The following is an 18,117-nucleotide window of genomic DNA, read 5'->3' as shown; positions in this document are numbered from 1 at the left end:
AAGGCTTTGCAGCCGGCAATCGATAATTGTAGTGTCAGTCACTGGCGAGGAAGTTCCCGCATCGCGCTCTCACGGCGAGCGGGAGAGGGGGCGAGGGGCGGCTCGGCTCTGCCCCGGCGCCCGGCGGGACCGCCGCCGCCGCAGCCCGAGCCGGAGCCTCCCGCGGCCTTGCGCAGGACTTGACGTAGCTTGAACCTTTCAACTCCTTCGCCTCGGGGATGGAGCGGGCTGGGTAGGAGGCGTCGACAGAAACGGGGGGGGGGGGGGAAGACGCCCCACGTCTGTAGGTTTGGGGGTTTGGTTTCCCCCTTTCCATTTTTTTCCCCTTTTTTTCTTCCCCACTCTGTGCATGGCTGGGGGGGGGGGGGTCCTAATGTTTTCAGAAAAACCCAACCCAGCTCCCCCGTGCGTGTCGCTGTCTTAGCAAAAGCCAAGGCAAAAGATCAAGGAATTCTTCCTTTTGTGCAGCTTTCAAGACCAAAGATGCACTGGTGAAAAGGGGAGGCTCAGAGTACCAGGCACACACAAATCTTAAAGGAGAGCCTTCCCTTTTGTCTCCGAGGCGATCAGCCGGTGAAGGGATCCACAAATTAATTAAAAATCGCTGCATCTCGATTGAGTTATTCCTGCTCGCATCCCACTTGCCTATCAAAGGACTGGGAATGGCAGAAGAAAATTCCTGTGTCTTTCCAAACAGATCAGCCACGTACAACAGACTGCCTAGCTCTGGTTTTATCCCAGGCAGCGAAGGAAATAAGAAGGGAACGGCCGGCGCAGCACCCAGAGAGATCTCCCGAAAGATGTGTCCCTCTGCCGCGTTAAAAAATCCTGTAGTATTTGGACTGTTCAGAGGAGGAATTAGCAGATTTACATGTCAAGAATGGGCCAAACTGCGGTTGTAACTCCGCTGAAGGTGATGGAGAGCCATCGGAGATTGGTTTGGCCCAAGGTCTCATGTTTGCTCGGTAGGGAACGTGCTGGACCTCTGCCTTCCTCGAAACAAGACTTATTCGAATGGGTTTGTTGCGGCTGCGTCACACCCAAGCGGTAGCGCAGAGCGAAAATCACAACTGGCTGCCTCCCTTGCGCCGAAGTCCCATAGATAACGCGTAGCTCTGTCAAGTCGGCAGACTTGCGCCGCGGGGCCGGCCGAGGTGGCTCCAGCGCCGCGCGCGCCCGCCGCCGCGTCCTTCAGCTCGCCTGCCGCTCCATAAACCACTGTCTCGTCCCGTAGCGCCGTGTCCTTCACCGTGACTGTTGCTGTATGATCTATCGAAGCGGGGAGGGCGGTTAATACCACGGCCTTTCGCCGGCTGTCTTCTCCGGAGGAGAGCGTAGTCCTGTCCTCGCGTGTCCTTCAGCCCGACTGTCGCTCCTGGGGAGCCCTTCCGCTCCGGCGCCTTCCCTTCGCCGTTGGGCTTGGGCGCGAGGAGCGACGCGGCGAGGCGCCCGGGCCGCCCCGGCGGTGCTCGAGGGCCTTCTGCTGCGACGGCAGCTCTCCTGCACGGCCCGCGGCGGGGAAGGGCAGCCACCGCGGCAGGGGATGTCCGCCGCGGCAGGGGACTCCCGCCACGGCAGGGGACACCCACTGTGGCAGGGGACACCTACTGCGGCAGGGGATGTCCACTATGACAGGGGACACGTGCTGCGGCAGGGGACGGCCACCGCAGCAGGGAATGTCCACTGTGACAGGGGACACCTACTACAGCAGGGGATGCCCACCACGGCAGGGGACGCCCACCGCAGCAGGGGACATCCACTATGGAAGGGGACACCTGCCATGACAGGGGACTCCCACCACAGCAGGGGACTCCCACCATGGCAGAGGACACCCACCATGGCAGGAGACACCCATCGTGGCAGGGGACACCCACCATGGCAGGAGACACCCACGGTGGCAGGAGACACCCACCGTGGCAGGGGACACCCACCACAGCAGGGGACACCCACCATGGCAGAGGACACCCATCGTGGCAGGGGACGCCCACCACGGCAGGAGACACCCACCACGGCAGGAGACACCCACCATGGCAGGGGATGCCCACCATGGAAGGGGACGCCCACCACAGCAGGGGATGTCCCCAGTGCCCCAGCTGCTGCCCACCTCAACATCTGCTCCCACATCTTCCCCCCCGGCCGCCAGGAAGACCCCGAGCTCTCGGCGTTCGCCCGGAGCGAGGGCAGCTCCGGTCCCGCTCTTCGCGCACCGCTGGGGGCATCTGCGGGGTGGGACGCGAGGCCCCGCGGCGAAGGGGCGCTGGCGGGCAGCGAGCCCCGTGCCAGCCCGCCGGGACGGGTGGGCGTCACAGATGTCACAAGCCCACGGCGGGGCCGGGGCCGCTGGGCTACCCAGCGCCCTGCTTCCCGGAGCTGCTGTGCCTGAAGGCTTCGGAGCGGCCGGTCTCCTGCGGCGCGAGGCTCCGCGGATTTGGCCCGGCGGTTTTTCCCAGCCGGTTCATCCCCGCCTGCGCCTGCCGCTTCCCCCAGCGGCCTGCGCTACCTGGGTACCTGAGATCACGAGCGGGAAGGATCAGATGAGATGATAGTTTCTTAAAAGGATCGTCTGATTTCGCTATTGCTCGGCCCGATTTGGAAGGGGGAGTTGGGTCGGAGGGCATGGATTAGCCTCGAAGCAGGGGTGACGGCCTCAAAGGCTGCGCTGCCGAGGAGCGCGCGCGTCTCTGCGGAGGGAGGCGGAGAGCCGTGCGCGGCGGCTGCCGTCCGGTGCAGGTCTCCTCTGCGCTGGACCGGGAATCGAGCGGAGGGAAAAACGCGTTGCAACGTGGCCATGGAGCATCTGGAGTCAAGGCGGTTTCGGCAGCCTGGGCGGCGAACGCTCGGATCCGCGGGCGCGGGGCGGCGGGGCGCGCGCCCCTGCTCGGAGCCCGGGAAGCGGGAGGTGCGAGGAGCGCCGCGGGTTTTCCCCCCGCTCCCGCGCTGCAGCCCCCCCGGGCCTCCCCCGGGGCTTCCCGGCCCTCGGGCTTCCAGGGAAAGAAGCCGCCTCCAAAGGGCTCCGCGAGCCGAAACTGAAGAAAAGGGTGAGGATGAGGCCAGTCTCTTCTCCGTGGTGCCCAGCAGCAGGACAAGAGGCAACGGGCAGAAACTGAACCACAGGAAGGTCCACCAAAACCTGAGAAAAAACTTCTTCACTGCGAGGGTGACACTGGCACAGGTTGCCCAGAGAGGTGGTGGAGTCTCCTTCCCTGGAGATCTTCAAAACCCGTCTGGACGTGATCCTGGGAGATATGCTCTAGGTGACCCTGCTTGAGCAGGGAGGTTGGACTGGATGATCTCCAGAGGTTCCTGCCAACCTCAACCCTTCTGGGATCCTGTGAAAATAAGACGACGTCGCCGTTGGCCGCGGCGGACGAAGCCGCTGCTGGACGCAGCGAGTCGCCGGCCGGGCTTGTTAGGCAGCGCCGCTGAGCCTCGCGGCGCGCGCTGAGCTCTGGACAGCCGTCACGACCGGGCGTTCACGCGATAGCCCAAGCGGATCACCGTGTAGCTGCTGGATCACGCGTTTGGGTCTGCGGGGCTGGAGCACCCACTTTTCCAAGCGAGTCTTGCTCTTGCCGCCCCCCGCTCTGCTTTTTGCTCCGTCTCCTTGCTCGCCGCCTCCGCAGTCAACCCGGCAGGACGTCGTAGCCTCCGTGCCGCCGCGTCTCCCCGTCGGCGCATCTGCCCCGCAGCTAAGCCCAGGACGAGCCGGTCGTGTGTCTCGCCGTTTTGGCGCCCGGTGGGAATTAGGACTGGAGCCAGGAGGGGGCTGAAGGCCGGGCCAGCGCGAGCGGGATGGGAACCGCAGCTCTTCCGGGTGCAGGACAACCCCGTCCACGCCACAGCATCCCGTCCCTGCTTGCTGCACCCTCGTCCGCCGGCGCGGCGAGAGCCTCGTCCGCCCCGCAGGGCGCCTGTCCGTGCTAGCGGGACACGTGGTCGGGGCGCGATTCGGAGGCTGGGAGCCGGGCGCCGGCTAAAGGCGAGTACCTCCCGCGGCGAGTGAAGGTAGGGGCTGGGAGGAGACGAGCCAACTCGCTGTCGCCGCGGCCTCGGCCGGACGAGGGGAGCTCGGCGCCGAGGCCGCTTCGCCCTTCAAGGCAGCGTCGGCAAGGAGCCGGGGACGGCGGGGGACGAGGGGTGCCGGCGCGCTCCGGGGCCGGGGGCTCGCGGCAGCATCCCCGCTTTCTCCCAGGAGGCGAGCATCTCCGCAGTTGTCCCGAGAGCCTCCCACGGCCGCGCGGCGTTGGCCCGGCTCTTGCTTCCCGTGGTGCCTGCCGTAGTCGCCGCTGGCGAGCCGCCGCCGGGCCGGCGTTATCCCGTAAATGTCACTCGAATAGCAGCCCGCCGGCACACGCCAGGACGCGGCGGGAGGCGATGACTCGGCTCGCTGGCATTGGCTACCATTTTAGAGGAAATGTGGAGCGGCGGGTAATTATTTCTCCGTCTTAATTGAAATTTCAGCCTCAGTGATTTGCTGGAGCGCGCGCGAGAAGGAGCACAGGCGAGCGTGACACGAGCGGAGGCCTCCGCAGCGGTCCGAGGGGGACGGCGGACGTCTGCAGCCCGCAGGTGGGCGCGCGCCCCGGTGCCCCGCGCGAGCTCCCTCCCGCCGCCTGCCCCAGCGCCGGGAAGGGGTTTCCGCAGCCGGCAGCGCAGCCGGCTCCGGCCCTTCCCGGCAGTGATGCTCACGGTAACAGGTAACAGGTCACCTCTTTTTGCCAAAAAAAAAAAAAAGCATAAAACTAGAGATTTAAAATTTGGAGGGGAAGGGGGGTTGTTTTATTGTTTCTTTATTTCTCTATTTTGCTTCGGATGGAGGGCCAATTAAATGAAATTACGCGCCGCAGTCTGGCCCCCTGCGCCGGCTCGGAGCAATCAGGTGTAACGCAGCATGGCTGATGAGAGCCAGTCGAGACGTATAAATGAGGTGTTGACGTTCAAGCAGCAGGTACCCGTGCTGGGGAGCATCGGCCTTGTTTGCTGGCTGTTGAGGCCGTGCGTGACAGAGGCGTGGGGCTGTGACATGCAACAGAAGGGACGGTGCCCGGCGGGGCGGCCGGGCTCTCCGCTTTGCCTGCAAATCACGTCTTATTAAGAGTGACAGCGGGGCCAAGCGGAGAGCGGCCCGTGCTGGAGTCGGCGGGTCGCTTTGCCGGCGCGGCGTCGATGCGTCCGTGCGTCGCCCCTTTGCAGAGCTGCGGCGGCGTCCGGGCCGTTAGCGCCGTGCTGGGGGCGCGCGGCGAAGTGCGAGGCTGTGATTTGGGGGAGAGCAGGGAAACTGAGGCACGGGCCGTGCTGGTGGCTTAGCTTGGCGCGTGCTCGTCTCTCCTGACCCGCAATACCTCGGGGGAGCGGAAAGGGGGTCCCGGACCGTTTTTGGTTGCCTCGACGGGGCTGTGAGGGCAGAAGGAGCGTTTCTAGGTCTCGCCCGCGCAGCGGAAGCACGGGGCGACGTCCCGGGGAGGGCAAAGCCGGGCTGCTCCTGCTCGGGAGCCCTTTCTCCGGGGCCGGCTCGGGCCGCGTGGCGGTTGCAAGCCAGGAAAGTCGAGGGGAAGGAAAAGGTGGCTGGAGGGAGGGGGGATCGCCGTGAGGCTGGGGACCCCGGCCCCCCCGGCCCGTCGCAACGGCCGCCCGGGGCAGGAAGGAGGCCGTGTCGCAACAGCGAGCGGATCGAAGCCGCGCGGAGGCCGTTCGGGGAGGAGAAAGCGGCTGCACGGCGAGGAACCTCATCAGCATTTCCTGTCTCACGACGGAGAAATCGCATGCGGCGAAAGGCTCTAAAAATAGGACCGACAAAACTTTCAACCGCACGCGCAGATGCGAAAGGTAAAGCCGGAGCAGCCCCGGGAGGCGCTGGGAAGGAGAAAGCCCCCCCCCGCCGGCGGCGGTGGCCCCGGGGCCGGGCTGGCTCGTCCCCGGGGGCCGCGCGGGTGCAGGGGGCGGCGGGCCGGGCCGAGCGTCGGCGCGTCCCCGTGCAGCGCGCTCGGGAGGGCGTTAGGATCCGCAGCGCGTACGGCGAGGCTCCGTCTACCGCCGCTGCCGCCCGACCCTGATTTGGAGCAGGGCCGAGCGCTGCGGCTCTGCCCGGGGCCGCGCGGGAAAACCCGCCATGCCGTTCACGCCGGGGCACCGCGTTGCAGCCCCCCCCCCCAACCCCGGCCGGGAAGGGTCCCGTCGTGCCCCACGAGCGCACGCTTCCTTCCTTCCTTGCTCCCCGTCCCGCAGGACCCGGCCGCGCTCCCGTTTCCTCCTGCGTCTTCCCTCGGTGGCTGCCAGCCCGCTGCCCGCTCCGGCTCCAGGGACGGGGCGCCGCTCGGCCCCGGCACGCCGCGACGCCGTCCCCGCCGGCCGGGACACGGGCCCCTGCAGCTCGCCCGGCGCCCGGTGCGTGCCGGCCTCGGGACGCGCGTGCGGTGCGATGCGCCCGCTTCCTTCCCCTCCGTCGCCTGCGGGATGTCGCTGCGCGGGAACGGAAAACGCGGCGGGCGGCAGCGAGGCCCCGGCGTCGTTTCGCGGGAGGCCGGCGAGGAGCGTTTCGCCCGCGCGGCGCGGTCGGCCGCCTCCGGCGCGGGAACCGGCCCCGAAGGTCGGGTTTGACCGTTGGGGAGACGAAGGAGCAGCAGAGAGAAACATGAAAGGGAAGAAAGTCGGATTCGTCGGGTTACCTTAGCCGCTCGTCCCCCGGCTGCCCCGTTGGCGCCGGGCGCGCGGGGCTCGTGCCGGGGCAGGGGAGGGGGCTCCCCGGCGGGTTTTTAATAGCCGCTTCTTGTGCGACGGCTCGGGGGTCACCTGCGTCTTCCCGTCTGTGATCGCCTCTCTTTACCCGTCCCCGAGCCCCGCGGCTCGGGTTTGGGGGGCATCGTTTGGAGCGGCCGCCGCCGGCCTTTACCTGCAGCCGTGGATTAGCCGAGGCGGAGGGGAAAAATTACCCGGGGGGATTTTATTGAGCTTAAAAAGCAACTCAGGAGCACCACCAGAAGCAAGCGCCCTCCGCGAGGAGGGCTGCCCGGCGGCCGGCAGGCTCCTCCGAAGCGGCTGCGCGGAAGGATTTCCGCTCTGCCCGCTCCCGACCCGGCGCTGCTCCCAGCCCCTTTCCTGTTGGCGGCGGGTTAAAGCCGTCGCTGCCCGCCGAGCGGGGTCGGTGTTTTGGCCGAAGGCATCACCTCGTCTGCCGGAATAATACCCGGGGAGAGGGAGGGCGCCGGGGCAGGCAGACGAGCAAAGCCGTTTTATCAGACGCCGCATATTTTATGAAAGCACATCTCAGCTCTTCAGCCTCGGAAAGCTTTTCATACCCTTTAATTTTCTAATAAAAAGGAATTACGTTTGCTGAAAAGCCAGTAACAAGATTCACTGTCATTGTCTTTTGTACAGACCGTAATTCCTGCCTTGGGTGCCTGCCGGCAGCCCGTTGGTGTGGTCCTAGGTGTCCCCGCCGAGCCGGGGCGGGTGGCAGCGCGCGGGGGCCGCGCTGGCAACGGGGACCCGGCCCCCTCGAGCCCCTCCGGCGCGGAGCGAAGTCGCCGCTGGCGGAAACTCTTGCGCTCCGCTCGGGAAAGCGTTTTGCAGCCGGCGGCGAGGCTCCGAGCTGCGGGTGCCGCCGTCCCGTCCGCGGGTGCCGCCGCCGCCGTCTCGCCCCCCGCGTTGTTTGCGAGGCGTCGGACTTGCGAGAGCAGCCTGAGGCCCAGGCTAAGAAAGCAGCTCCTTTCCCGGAGAGGATTTGTCCTCTTTGGGATGGACGGGGCAGGTCACGCTGATGCAAGGAAGCGTCTCGGCGGGGTCCCCCCAGCGCCCGTTCACGGCCGCGATCGAAGGGCGCGTGCCGACGGGCCATCCGTTCCTCGCTCCTCGCCATCTGTTATCCCCCTGGTTTGGGAAAGAGGAGAAGAAAGCGCCGCAGCCGGCCCTGCTGGGAAGCGGACCCCGGGCGGCGCGGCCGGGGCGCCGAAAACCGCCCGTCGCCCCGTTCGCGGCGCCCGCCCGGGAGCCCTTTGCAAGCAGGAGCCCCAGGGGTCGGTCGATCTCCCGGCGCTGAAATCTCAGCTCTTCCTGTGCCGCGCGCGGGATCCCTTCCCGCTGCCACGTGGCGCTGGAGCGACGATGCCGGAGCCGCCGGCGCTTGTTTGCCCTCGGAGTTGCTCCTTTGAAGTTTGAGCTCGCGTGGTGTTTTGGCGCGGGGGGGGGGGGGGGGGAACGCCGAAGCGGCCCGCGAACTGGGACGTCCTCTGCGTCCCCGTCACCCCCCCCGCCCCGTTTCATCCTTACTTCCCAGATGGTTTTGAGGGGGTTCGGGTTTTCAAAGCTTTCCGTAAACGCGGGTGACAATGGGAAGCGATGCCTTTTAGCCTGCGGCCGGCACAGTTTTAAATGAGGTCCCAGGTAGTCATGGTTACCTCTCCTCTTCTGTAAGAGATGACTTTTATTTCCTGCCTTTTGTATTTGCACATCGCAGATATACATTCTCCCAAACCATAATTGGTATTCACAGATACGCGGGGATGCAGGAGACAGCCACCAGGAAGGGGAAGAGCCAGATGGACGCAGGGGGTGCCACGGTCTCCGAGCCCCCGAACGTCAGGAAAGCTCCTTAATTTCCAATCAGTCTTTCTCCTCGGGAAAAGGTGGTGGTGGGGGGGGGGGGGACACTAGCGCCTCTCTCCCCATCCCACCTCCCTCGCAGCATCCGAGGGTTCGGGCGGGAGGAGGAGAAGCGGAGCGGCGGGAGCGCGCTCCGGCAGCGGGCACGGCGCGGGAGCGCGGCGAGGACGGACGGAGGATCGTGGCCTCGTTCCACGGGATCGTTGCTCAGCGCGTGGGCCAAGCGGCGGCTCCGGGGGGACCGTCGTGGCGATGCCTGCGAGCCTGTTTCAGGGCAGAGGGGATGGAAAGCCGCGTATTTTATGCATCTTTCCCCCCCCCCACCACCCTCCTCTAAAGCCCCAGGAAAACAAAACCCCAAGCTGTCTAATCAGAGACGAGCAGATTCCACCCACTTCCTTGGAAAACTTGCATTTGCTAGGAAATCATCTAGCTGCGTTCGCAGCAAGCCGAGTGCCCCAGCGGTAGCTTGTGCCTTTCTGGCAGGATGATAACCAGCGCTGAACAATTATTGCGATGTAACGGTAGCAGCAGACATATTGGCTTTTCTCAGCCAGCAGGAGAGAATTTGCAAAACTAAGCAGGCAACTGGAGCAGCTCGCGTTTGCAGCGTTGGCTGCGCAGCGCCTGGGCTTCGCAGCTCACCATATTTGCTGGTGGCAGCATATCAGTGACTTGCACACTGCATGCACCTGGGCTTTTATTTACATTTTTTGCAAGGGAAGGGCCCAGCTCTGCTCCCTGGAAAATGCCTCCGCTTGCCAGCTTCTTCCCTCTGCCTCGCGCGGGCTCCAGCTCTCCAGGTGTGCACGCGCTAGGGCCGGTGGGGAAAAGTTGTTTGCCCCTTTTTTTATTTGTATTTTTTTTCCCTCCTAATGAGAAAAATGTGTTCTTGTCGAGGAGGCCGTCCTTAGGAAAACACAGCGCTGGGAAGAGAGGCGGGCGGCTCGGTGACGTTTGCTGCTGCGGGGCCGCGTGTGATGTGCAGCCTCCGTTTTCCTGCGCGTCCCAGGGAGAAGTTAGGTCAGTCCCGACGCTCCCGGCGGAGAAACCGTCGCGGGGCAAAACCCCGGTTTCTTGCTCGTTCGTTCCCGCTTCCCCTCTCGCCGCAGCGGGGAGCGCCTGGGGTCGGCGGAGCGGCTCCCGCCGCCTGCGGGTCTCGCGTCCGCCCTCGGCCGCCGGTCGGAGCCGGAGCCTCTTTGAATCCGATGCTCCCGATGGGAAATAGGGGCACGGCGGGCTTCCGGGAAGGGTTCGAAGCCCGCTCGCTCCGCAGGGCTCTGCCTGCCCTTGGGGGCTCGGCCGCAAGCGGGGGAAACGGCGGCTGACGGAAGAGCCGCCGGGGAAGCGGGAGTTTCCCGGCTCTCGGAGGGGCCGGCTGCCCGCGCGCCCGCCCGGCAGAGCCCGGTTTGGGTTGGCGCTGACCGGCCGCGCGCTGTGTGCAAACCGTACAGCAGTTGCAACAGCAGCTGATGGAGACGCCAGTATATTAGCAGCATTAATTAAGTTACAAAAATTATGCATGTTATCAGTTATGAGACGACCTTTCATAAACTCAGTTATTAAAGCAATAAAGCATGACCCGCTGGTCCTAACCGGTTTAATGGCTGGCGAAGAGCGCGGTTTCCCACCTAATACTTTTAGCAGGTCATTAGCCGAGCGCTGAGCTCAGGCGAGCAGCCGAAGCGACGCGCTCGAGCGGCGGCGGAGAGGGACGCGCCGCTCGACGCCGGGGCCGCTCGGCCGTCCCGCGCCGCCGGCGAGGCCGAAAGCGCCGGCAGGAGCGAGGGGCGCGGGACGGCCGGGTGTCGGAGGCCTCGAGGCAGGTATGTTCGCTCCCTGGTGAGCCGGGCAAGCCGCCGGCCGGGCGAACCGCTCGCGCCGGGTCCTGCCGCGGCCGCCCTTTCCCGGAGGTCGCTGCCGCCTCTCGGCACGCGGAGCCCCTCGCGCGGCTCGCCTGGCTCCCGGCAGCCCCCCCGTCCCCGGCAGGCATTTGCAAGCGCTGACCCTCTCCCTAAACAAAGGAGAGGCAGAGGGAGGGTGGCTGGCATGTTAATATACTCTTCCCCCCCCTTCTTTTCCTCCCTCCGTCCCTCTGGGAAAGGCCTTTGCAGATATAAGCAAACCTTGATTAAAAGCTGCCTGACAGGCAACGGCAGCAGCCGGCAGCAGGCAAGGAAGCTCCGCGAGCCCAAAGGGAGCCGCCGCCGCCGCTCTCGCGCGTCCCTCGTCCTTTAATCAATGCCAGGCGCCGGAGAGGAGAGCAAAGGCGCGCGCCCCGGCGGAGAGAGGTACGTGCGCCCGCCCGTCCGTCCCCGGAGGCCGAGAGGAGCCGCCCGCCGTGGCCTGGCCCCGAACCGCCGGCTTCCGGAGCCGAAACGCCTTCCCGGAGCGATGCGCCGTGGCCGCCGGGCTCGCGCCGGCTACCGCCCGGGGCGGAGGGGAGGAAAAGGCGGCGGCGTGATAAAACCGAGCGCTTATTTGTGCCGTCGCTTATTTTGTAGTGCCGCCTCCTTAGCATGTTGTGACAGCGCCCTGGGACAGGCGCCGCCGCTTGCCTTGAACCTGTGCAGCGAGTTTGTCAGAGCTCGGCGCCGTGGGGCGGCCCCCGCGAAGCCCCCCCGCGGGGGTTCGGGGCTTGGCGGCCCTTTCGGGTTGTTAATAACACCTTTCTGGTAACGACCGCTGAGGCTGGGGCCGCTCGCTGCGGGGGGGGGGTGCAAAACGGGGCTGGGGGCCTGGAAAGAGCAGGATGGCGAGGGAGCCGGGGATGCCCTCGAAAGGGGGTTGGCGAGGGGGCAGGACGGTGCTGCCGCCGGGAGCCCCGGGGAGCCGTGTCCCGCGGGGGACGCCGGGAGACGGCGGCCGGCCCGGGGCTCCCTCTCTGGAGCTGCTTTCGGGGACGGGGCGAACTGCTTGCATGCCCGTTTCTGGTTCTCGTGCTCTTTTGGGCTGGGAGGCGCCGGCCGTGGGTCCGGCAGGGCGCGGAGGGAGGAGCACGTTGCCCGGGTCTCGGGAAACCATCAAAACCCCCCCAAAAGGCAGCCGGAGGGGCCAAGGCCGGTGAAGGGCACGGGGCGAGCCGGGATCTCTCGGCGCAGCCCGGAGGTCGGCGAGAGTCGGGCGGATCGCCGGGGCGGCTTTGGCTGCGCCTGCGCCGGAGGCGTCTGCCGCCAGCCCTGCCCGCCCTCGAGCCCGCAAGCAACGAACGGATCCGCGTGGAGCATCCTCCTCGTTCGGGCGAGCCACCCGCGGTGTCGAAGCGGCCGCGCTGGGCAGCGGCGGCGAGCCGGAGCCGCGTCCCCGGCCCGCCGGCTCCCGCTGCAGAGCGCCCGCCGGTGCCCGGGCTCCGCCGGCCGCCGCGTTGCCCGGGGGGTTGGCGGGGACCGAGGAGCGTGGGAAATTTCCCGCGCATCTCCGGCCGGTCGGGGGAGAGGGGCAGGCGCTCCCCTGTCTCCCCGGATGAGGACCCCGGTGGGATGCACGCGGCTTTTGGGAGCAGCCGGCCGGCCGCGGTTGCAAAATTCGGGCCCGGGGACTGCGCACGAGTCCCCGAGCTTCCGGTCAAAGCCGGCTCACGCGTGCCTGCCGCGCAGCCGGCCGTCTCGTCCCCGAGCGCGGGCTGCCAGGCAGCTCTCCTTCGGCTTTAGCATCGGCGTCGGGAGGAGCGGGAATTCACCGTCGCTCTCGCGTCACCCGGCGGGACGGTGAACGGGCTCCTTGGATTCCTCCCGGGCGAATCCCGATGCTGCCGAAAGCGCAGGGACGCTGCGCTCGTCTCCTCTCGCGCCGGCGCTTGTGTCGTCTCCTGATTTGGGGGAGAGCAGAGGGGAAAACGCCTTTCGTTCCTTCCCCCTCCCCGATTTTATCGAGGTTTAGCTGCGTCCTCCGCCCAGCGCTAGCAGCTCGGAGCCGGAGCGCGCCAGCAGGTCGTACGGGCTCTGCCGCTCCTGCCAATTATTCCTCGCCCGCAGCCTTGCTGAGCCTTCAAGGATTAAGCACTTGCACTCGTAAACATGTTTTTGCAGCCGCCAGCTCGGATGCTTCAGGATTTGTGACTTCAGGTGAGCGGGAAGCTTGAGCCTTCAGATAGCAGCGGGCTGGATTGGTCCCGGGTGCGAAGCCGGGGCTGTCGGCAGCTCCCACGTGCCGTGCCGGGAAGGAAAGTTTAAGCCCAGCGTTGACATCCTGATTTAGGAGTTTTTTTCTCCCCGCTCCGAGCAGCGCAGCCCTGTTAGTCTGGATGAAACCGGAAGAAAAAACATGCAGGGTTTGGCCAGGCGGCTCTGCCCGGCGGAGGCCGAGGAAGGACGGCGGCTTCGCCCGCTGCCGCCGCGCTCCCAGCTCCGCGGCCGGCTCCCGCGCTCGGAGCGGCTCCCGTGGTCCGGCAGCCCCCCGCGCCGTGCCGCAGCGACTCCAAAGGGAAAGAAGACCCGGAATTTTTTTTTGGCACGGCGTTTCTAATCAGCAGCACCCGCCGGCGCGCCGCCGCAGGCGCCCGGCTCGCTGCTGTTTCAGGAGCCTACTTGAAATCCACCTGCGCGCGGGGAGAGGAGAGCCTGAGCGCCAGCGAGTCGGTAAGCGAGCAGCCCTCCAGAAGGAAAACCCCCGCGAGGGAGCGCCTGCAGAATTAGGAGAGATACAGAGCTTTTTTTTTTTTTGGGGGGGGGGGGTTGGGAAACCCCTCGTAGGCCAAAACCATCGTGTCCATGAGCAAGTTGAAGATGGAGGGGGCCGGTCCCCTTTTTCCGCAGGGGCGCTGCCCCGCTCCCGTGTCTCCCGCGGGACTTGCTGGCGCTCAGATCCCGAAAGCCTCGGCGCCGGCCCCACGGGGTGCAGCCGGCCCCGTGGTCGAGCGCGCCCGGCGGCGGCGGGAAGGACGGGCCCCTCCGCTCGTCTCCGCGCTCGGCGTGTTTACCGCACGCCGCGGTTCGGCTCCTGCCTTTTTTTTCCTCTTTTTCCCCTCCTTTCCCGAAACATTATAAATCAAACGGCTTAAAATGTAAAGCATCAAAAATTCTAAAACCTTCATCTATTATTAACTGTGACAGTAAATTCTACCTCTGAATGTTTTACATAGCAACTGTTACCAGGACTCTCCGCATCCGGAGCTGATGCTCCAACAACTTTAAATCACAGCAGCGTATTCCAGCAGCGAGGGCCGATGACTAGACAGGCCCAGCGAGCAGCCCCGGCGGTCCTGGAGCCTTTTCCCCTGATTGGAAAACAGTCGGAAAAACAATCGGAGGTGGCCTGAGCTCCCGCGGGCCCCCACGTGCTGCTGGATTTATTCCCCCGGCCGTCGTCGAAAGTGTGACCGCGTCTCTTGGGGCTGGGCCACCCTTAAATTAATGCTGGAGCGATGGTGCGTGGAGGAGCCGGCCACCTTTCCGAAGCCGGACCAAGGGGAGGTGAAGGTGGGCGCTGCTGCGGACGGAGACGAGCAGATCCGAGCGCGTAGTCCGGCTCGGCGGATGCCCGGGAAGGGGTTTCCCGGCTCGGAGGGGTTGCTGATGTGCGGGGACCACCTTGCCGAGGAGCAGCGAGGCAGCGCATCCCGCTCGTCGCCCGGCTGGGTGTCGCGGTTCGTTGAAGTCCTGCACGTGCCGGCGCGGGCACCCCGCGTGCCGGAGGTGCCGGCTCCCCTCGGGGCGCATGCCGGGCCGTGTCCCGCGGCCGGAGCGTCTCGGAGGCCGCCGCTTCGGCATCGCTCGGAAGAGGGTTGAGGCCAGACCCGCGGCGAGGAGGTGGCGACGCTCCCTTTGGCCGACCGTACGCCGGCGCGTTGCATTACGGAGCGTCGTAAAGGGAGGAAACTAGGCAGGAGTAGTTAAAATAAATGAACGCGGGGGTTGGGGGGGGGGTTGGGGACGGAAAAGGGTTTCTCTTTCTGATTGCTTATTTTCTCTTACCACTGCTTTTAATTTCGCCCCCTCGATCGTAGTCCGCCGCGTAGCCGCCCGCTCCCGTTTGCAGCAGGGGCGCCCGTCCCGCGCCACCGGACGCCCAGCGCCGGGTGCCCCGCAGCGCCGAAACCCCTGGGCGAGGGGAAAAAACCTCCCTCCGCAGAAAAAGCCGCGGGCTTTCGGCCGGGCCGCCGCGCGTGCGCCCGCCGGGGTTCACCCCTTCCTAAGGAGGCTCCGCCGCTGCCCTCCTCCCGCCCGCGCCTCCCCGGGGACCGGCAGCAATTTCCCTGCTCTGAAGAAGCTTGTGAAGGTTTGAGTGAATCTAGGAAGCAAATCTAATTGGCAACCTAGTCATTCCTCGGGGGGACGTGTACTTTGGTCCTATCTGCGCACATTCCAGCCAGTGTTTAAGGCGCGCTGAATCCAAACTTGGACGGTAAAATACCGGCAGCTCTAAGCTCCTTATCTATTTCAGGCAGATTAACTCCTTAATCATCCCTTTTGGAAGTTCCCTGCCCCAAATTCCTCCCCCCCCCCCAGCTCCCCCCTCCCTGGGTTTTCAGCAGGAACAAAAGGAGCGGCCGAGATTTCGGCGGCGGTGAAGGTTGGGCTCCTTGCCGGGGATGATTGACAGAGTCAATAATAGGGAAATAGAAGAGGGCCTTTGGAAAGCTGCTTTCCTCCTTAACCTGCCCAAGTGTTTGTCTTCAGGATTTGGAGACGGGCAATGTACAATACTGAAATAATTTATCATAGAAAATCAAACGTTGGGGTTTTTTTTCTCCTCCCCACTTTTTTTTTTTCTCCTCCCCACTTTTTTTTCCCCCTTTTTCCCTGGGATTCCCGCTCAGCATCCTATAGAACTGGTTGAGCCCGGAGCAACGCTTCCGCCGGGTTCCCACCGAGCCGTCCTCCGCGCGGGGGAGACGGCGGACCTGGCAGCAGCCGGACGCCGCGGCGCGGCGTGCCCCCGGCCGGAGGCTTCCCCGGCGCGCGGGAGGAATACCGGCCGCCGGCGCGCGACGCCCGGGCCGTGGCACGAGCCTGCTCCCCGGAGCCGGGGGTGGGACGAAGCTCGCGGTCCCGCCGCCCCGTCTCTAAAGGGTCCCCCGAGCCCCGCGCCCCCGCCCCTGGCAGCGACGGGGATTTCGGCAGGGCTGCTCGGAAGGCCGCACTCGGAAGCGGCGGGTAAAATTGATTGAGCTGACGCGGGAAGGACACAGAGGGGAAATGGAGAGCGTTCGGAGGTAAATCCATTTATGCCCAAAGGGTGATGGTATAACATGGAGCGATAAATACGCTCTGGGGTGGTCCGCTCTCCCGTAGAGACGGGCCGAGGGCGGAGGGGGCGGCGTGGGGAATATTTAATAACGCTCCTCTGAATTATGGACATAAATCTTCGGGTGCGCCCGCCGCGCGGCAGGGAGGTGGCAGGGCCGGCCGCGCGTTCGCGCCGTGCTTTCCCCGCCGGGACCGGGACGGAGGCCGGCGCCGACGGGGCGAGCGGCGGTCGCGGCTTTAGAGGGAGAAAAAGGATGGATGCCGGGAGGAGGGGGACACGTTTCCTGGGGCAGGGGGTGGAAATACCGAGGAAAGGCAGGTTAGGACGCGGCGAGGTGAGCGGAAACGAGATTAAGGCCTTCCGATGGGACCGTGGCGGGGTGGAGGACAGCGCCGGGCTCGGAGCGGCCGCCCGGGGCCGGCACCAGCACCGGTCCTTTGCCGGCAGCCGGCGGCTCTGCCGGGAGCGGGTTCTGGTTTCGGCGTAAACCTGCAGCGGCGTTTCCCGGAGCCCCCCGGGCGCTCGGCGCTGCACGAACCGGACCCCGGCGGCGCGCGCTGGCGCGGGAGCCCCGGGGGGATGCCGGGGGGCTGCAAAAGCTCTGCCGCGGGGATGGGGGGCACCGAGGCAGCGCGTGGGGCGACGAGCAGGGGACCGTGGCCAGCTGGGAAAGGGGCATCCGCGCTGGGCGCTGCACGGCCGGCTCTCCTTCCCACCGTCAGTGGGGAAACTGAGGCACGGTGGAAAGCGGTGCCGCGGCGGCCGGGTTTCCGGCACGGGGGTCCCGGCCGGCTCCGAGCTGCTCTCGGCGGTCGCTATCGTGCTGAGCAGCCGCCGCAAGAGCGCCGTGAGAGCACCGAGCGTCGTCAGAGCTCGCGGGGCCTTCGCGGCTGCCCTGCTCCCCCCCTCCCCACCCACGTGGTTTTGTTCCTGCTTTAAGGGGAAACTGAGGCACGGGGCAGGGCAGCGCTTGGGGAGGAGCCGGCCCAAGGGCGGACGCGGGGCGAACTCGCTTCCCCGCTGCACTTGGGGAAATCTGGGGCAATAAAAGGCCCAACAACGGTGGCGTGGGAGAGGGAGGGAGGAGAGCCCCAAACGCGGCGTCTGCGACGCCACCGGCGAGCAAAACCCAGCGGCAGGACTGGGTCAGCCAGGGGGCAAGGCTGTGCCGGGCGGTTTTATTTTATTTTATTTTTTTTGGTACTCATACTAATGATTAGAATAGTTAATTATTATTGGTATCAAAGTGAGTCAGCTCCATAGCGGGCTGGAAGGAAGGAAGGGAGGAAGGAAGGAAGAAAGAAAGATACGGACCCATCAGACAGAAAATGAGTACAGAAGAAAAACAGAAGTGTGCTGTCAACGCCGCCGAAAGGCCGGACAGGCTGCCGCCTCGCCGCGGCCCCGGCGCAGCGCGTCTCCTCGGAGGCTGGCGGGTTATCTGAAGGTCACTGCGGCGGTGGGCGACCTGCCCTGCCCTCCGGCGAGGAACCTGCCTCCGGCTTTCCCCCGTTCCCGCGGCCCCGGCGAGCGGCGGGAACCGGCCGGCTCGGGATTCCCGCGACGTCCGAGCGGGGAGAGGCGAAAGCGGATGAATTTGGGGTTTTGCGTCTGCGCCAGGCACTGGAGCGCGGCTCCCGCCTGCATTTCGGCTGGCGGTTGCACTGGATGGGGGGGCAGCGCTGCTGTCGGGAGGGCTGCGGGGATACCCCGGCGGAGCGGGTCATGGCGGGATGCCTCGAGCACGCCGGGGAGCCCAAACCTCCAGCCCCGGGGCCTCGAGCCCCTGGACGCGGCGGCGCCTGCAGACCCCCAGGCTCCTGCACCCCGGCCCCCCCAGAGCCGGCGGCTCCGCGCATCATTTCGGCTTGTCCTTGCTTTTGTCTGGCTGTGTCGGGAGCTTCGGGCAGGGCTGCAGAAAGATTTAGGTGCCAAGGCTGCAGGATGCAAGTCCCTCTTTAACCTCAGTCGTATTTTCTGCGTAATGATCGACTTGTTTTCCTCTCTCCCGTGAGCGCCTCAAGGTTGATGTCAATCCAGTCGTTGGGGGAAGCGATAAACACGAGTTCGCCCTCCCTCCATGTTAAGTCCAGCTATGAATTTTGCTACCGAGCGTGCTTCCCTGCTGGAGAGAGAATTTGCCCAGGAAAGCTCGGCTCAGGTTGAGCATCTGCTTTGCAGTGAGCTTCCTGGCTGTTTTTTCCCTTTTTTTTTAACCTCTCTCTCTTTTTTTTTTTTTTTTTTTTTGGCCAAACCCTTCTTGCCAGCTGGCGTTTTGCAGAGGCAGGAAAAAACGGGGCAACTTACTCGGGGTTTCAGCGCCTTGCCGAC

The 18,117-nt window shown here is 65.5% G+C and overlaps 1 protein-coding gene and 2 long non-coding RNA genes across 7 annotated transcripts in view; 2 read left to right on the top strand and 1 right to left on the bottom strand.

Moving 5' to 3' along the window:
- Positions 1–18,117, top strand: part of RAI1 (retinoic acid induced 1) — a 68,286-nt gene that overhangs the window by 31,347 nt on the left and 18,822 nt on the right. The window contains exons 1-2 of one of the 5 annotated variants that reach the window (XM_068907782.1): positions 5,715–5,826; positions 8,489–9,621. The exons of 3 other annotated variants lie outside the window; for them this stretch is intronic. The gene's annotated coding sequence lies outside the window, so the exon portion shown is untranslated. Of the gene's footprint in view, positions 1–5,699; positions 5,827–8,488; positions 9,622–18,117 lie in introns of those variants that run through there. One more of the 5 variants, XM_068907781.1, reaches the window with a different exon arrangement.
- Positions 4,750–8,482, bottom strand: LOC138061030 (uncharacterized). The gene is made up of 3 exons (XR_011134615.1): positions 6,194–8,482; positions 5,343–5,777; positions 4,750–5,252 (listed from the first exon to the last, which is right to left on the bottom strand). It is a non-coding gene; the product is annotated as an uncharacterized lncRNA (long non-coding RNA).
- LOC138061071 (uncharacterized) lies at positions 11,997–14,512 on the top strand. Its single transcript, XR_011134689.1, has 3 exons — positions 11,997–12,662; positions 12,823–13,175; positions 13,679–14,512. It is a non-coding gene; the product is annotated as an uncharacterized lncRNA (long non-coding RNA).

Source organism: Struthio camelus, chromosome 15, assembly GCF_040807025.1.
Source record: "Struthio camelus isolate bStrCam1 chromosome 15, bStrCam1.hap1, whole genome shotgun sequence".
In the NCBI taxonomy this organism is placed as follows: Eukaryota; Metazoa; Chordata; class Aves; order Struthioniformes; family Struthionidae; genus Struthio; species Struthio camelus.
Note: the sequence above shows the minus strand (reverse complement) of the source record. Positions and strands in the feature narration are given on the sequence as shown.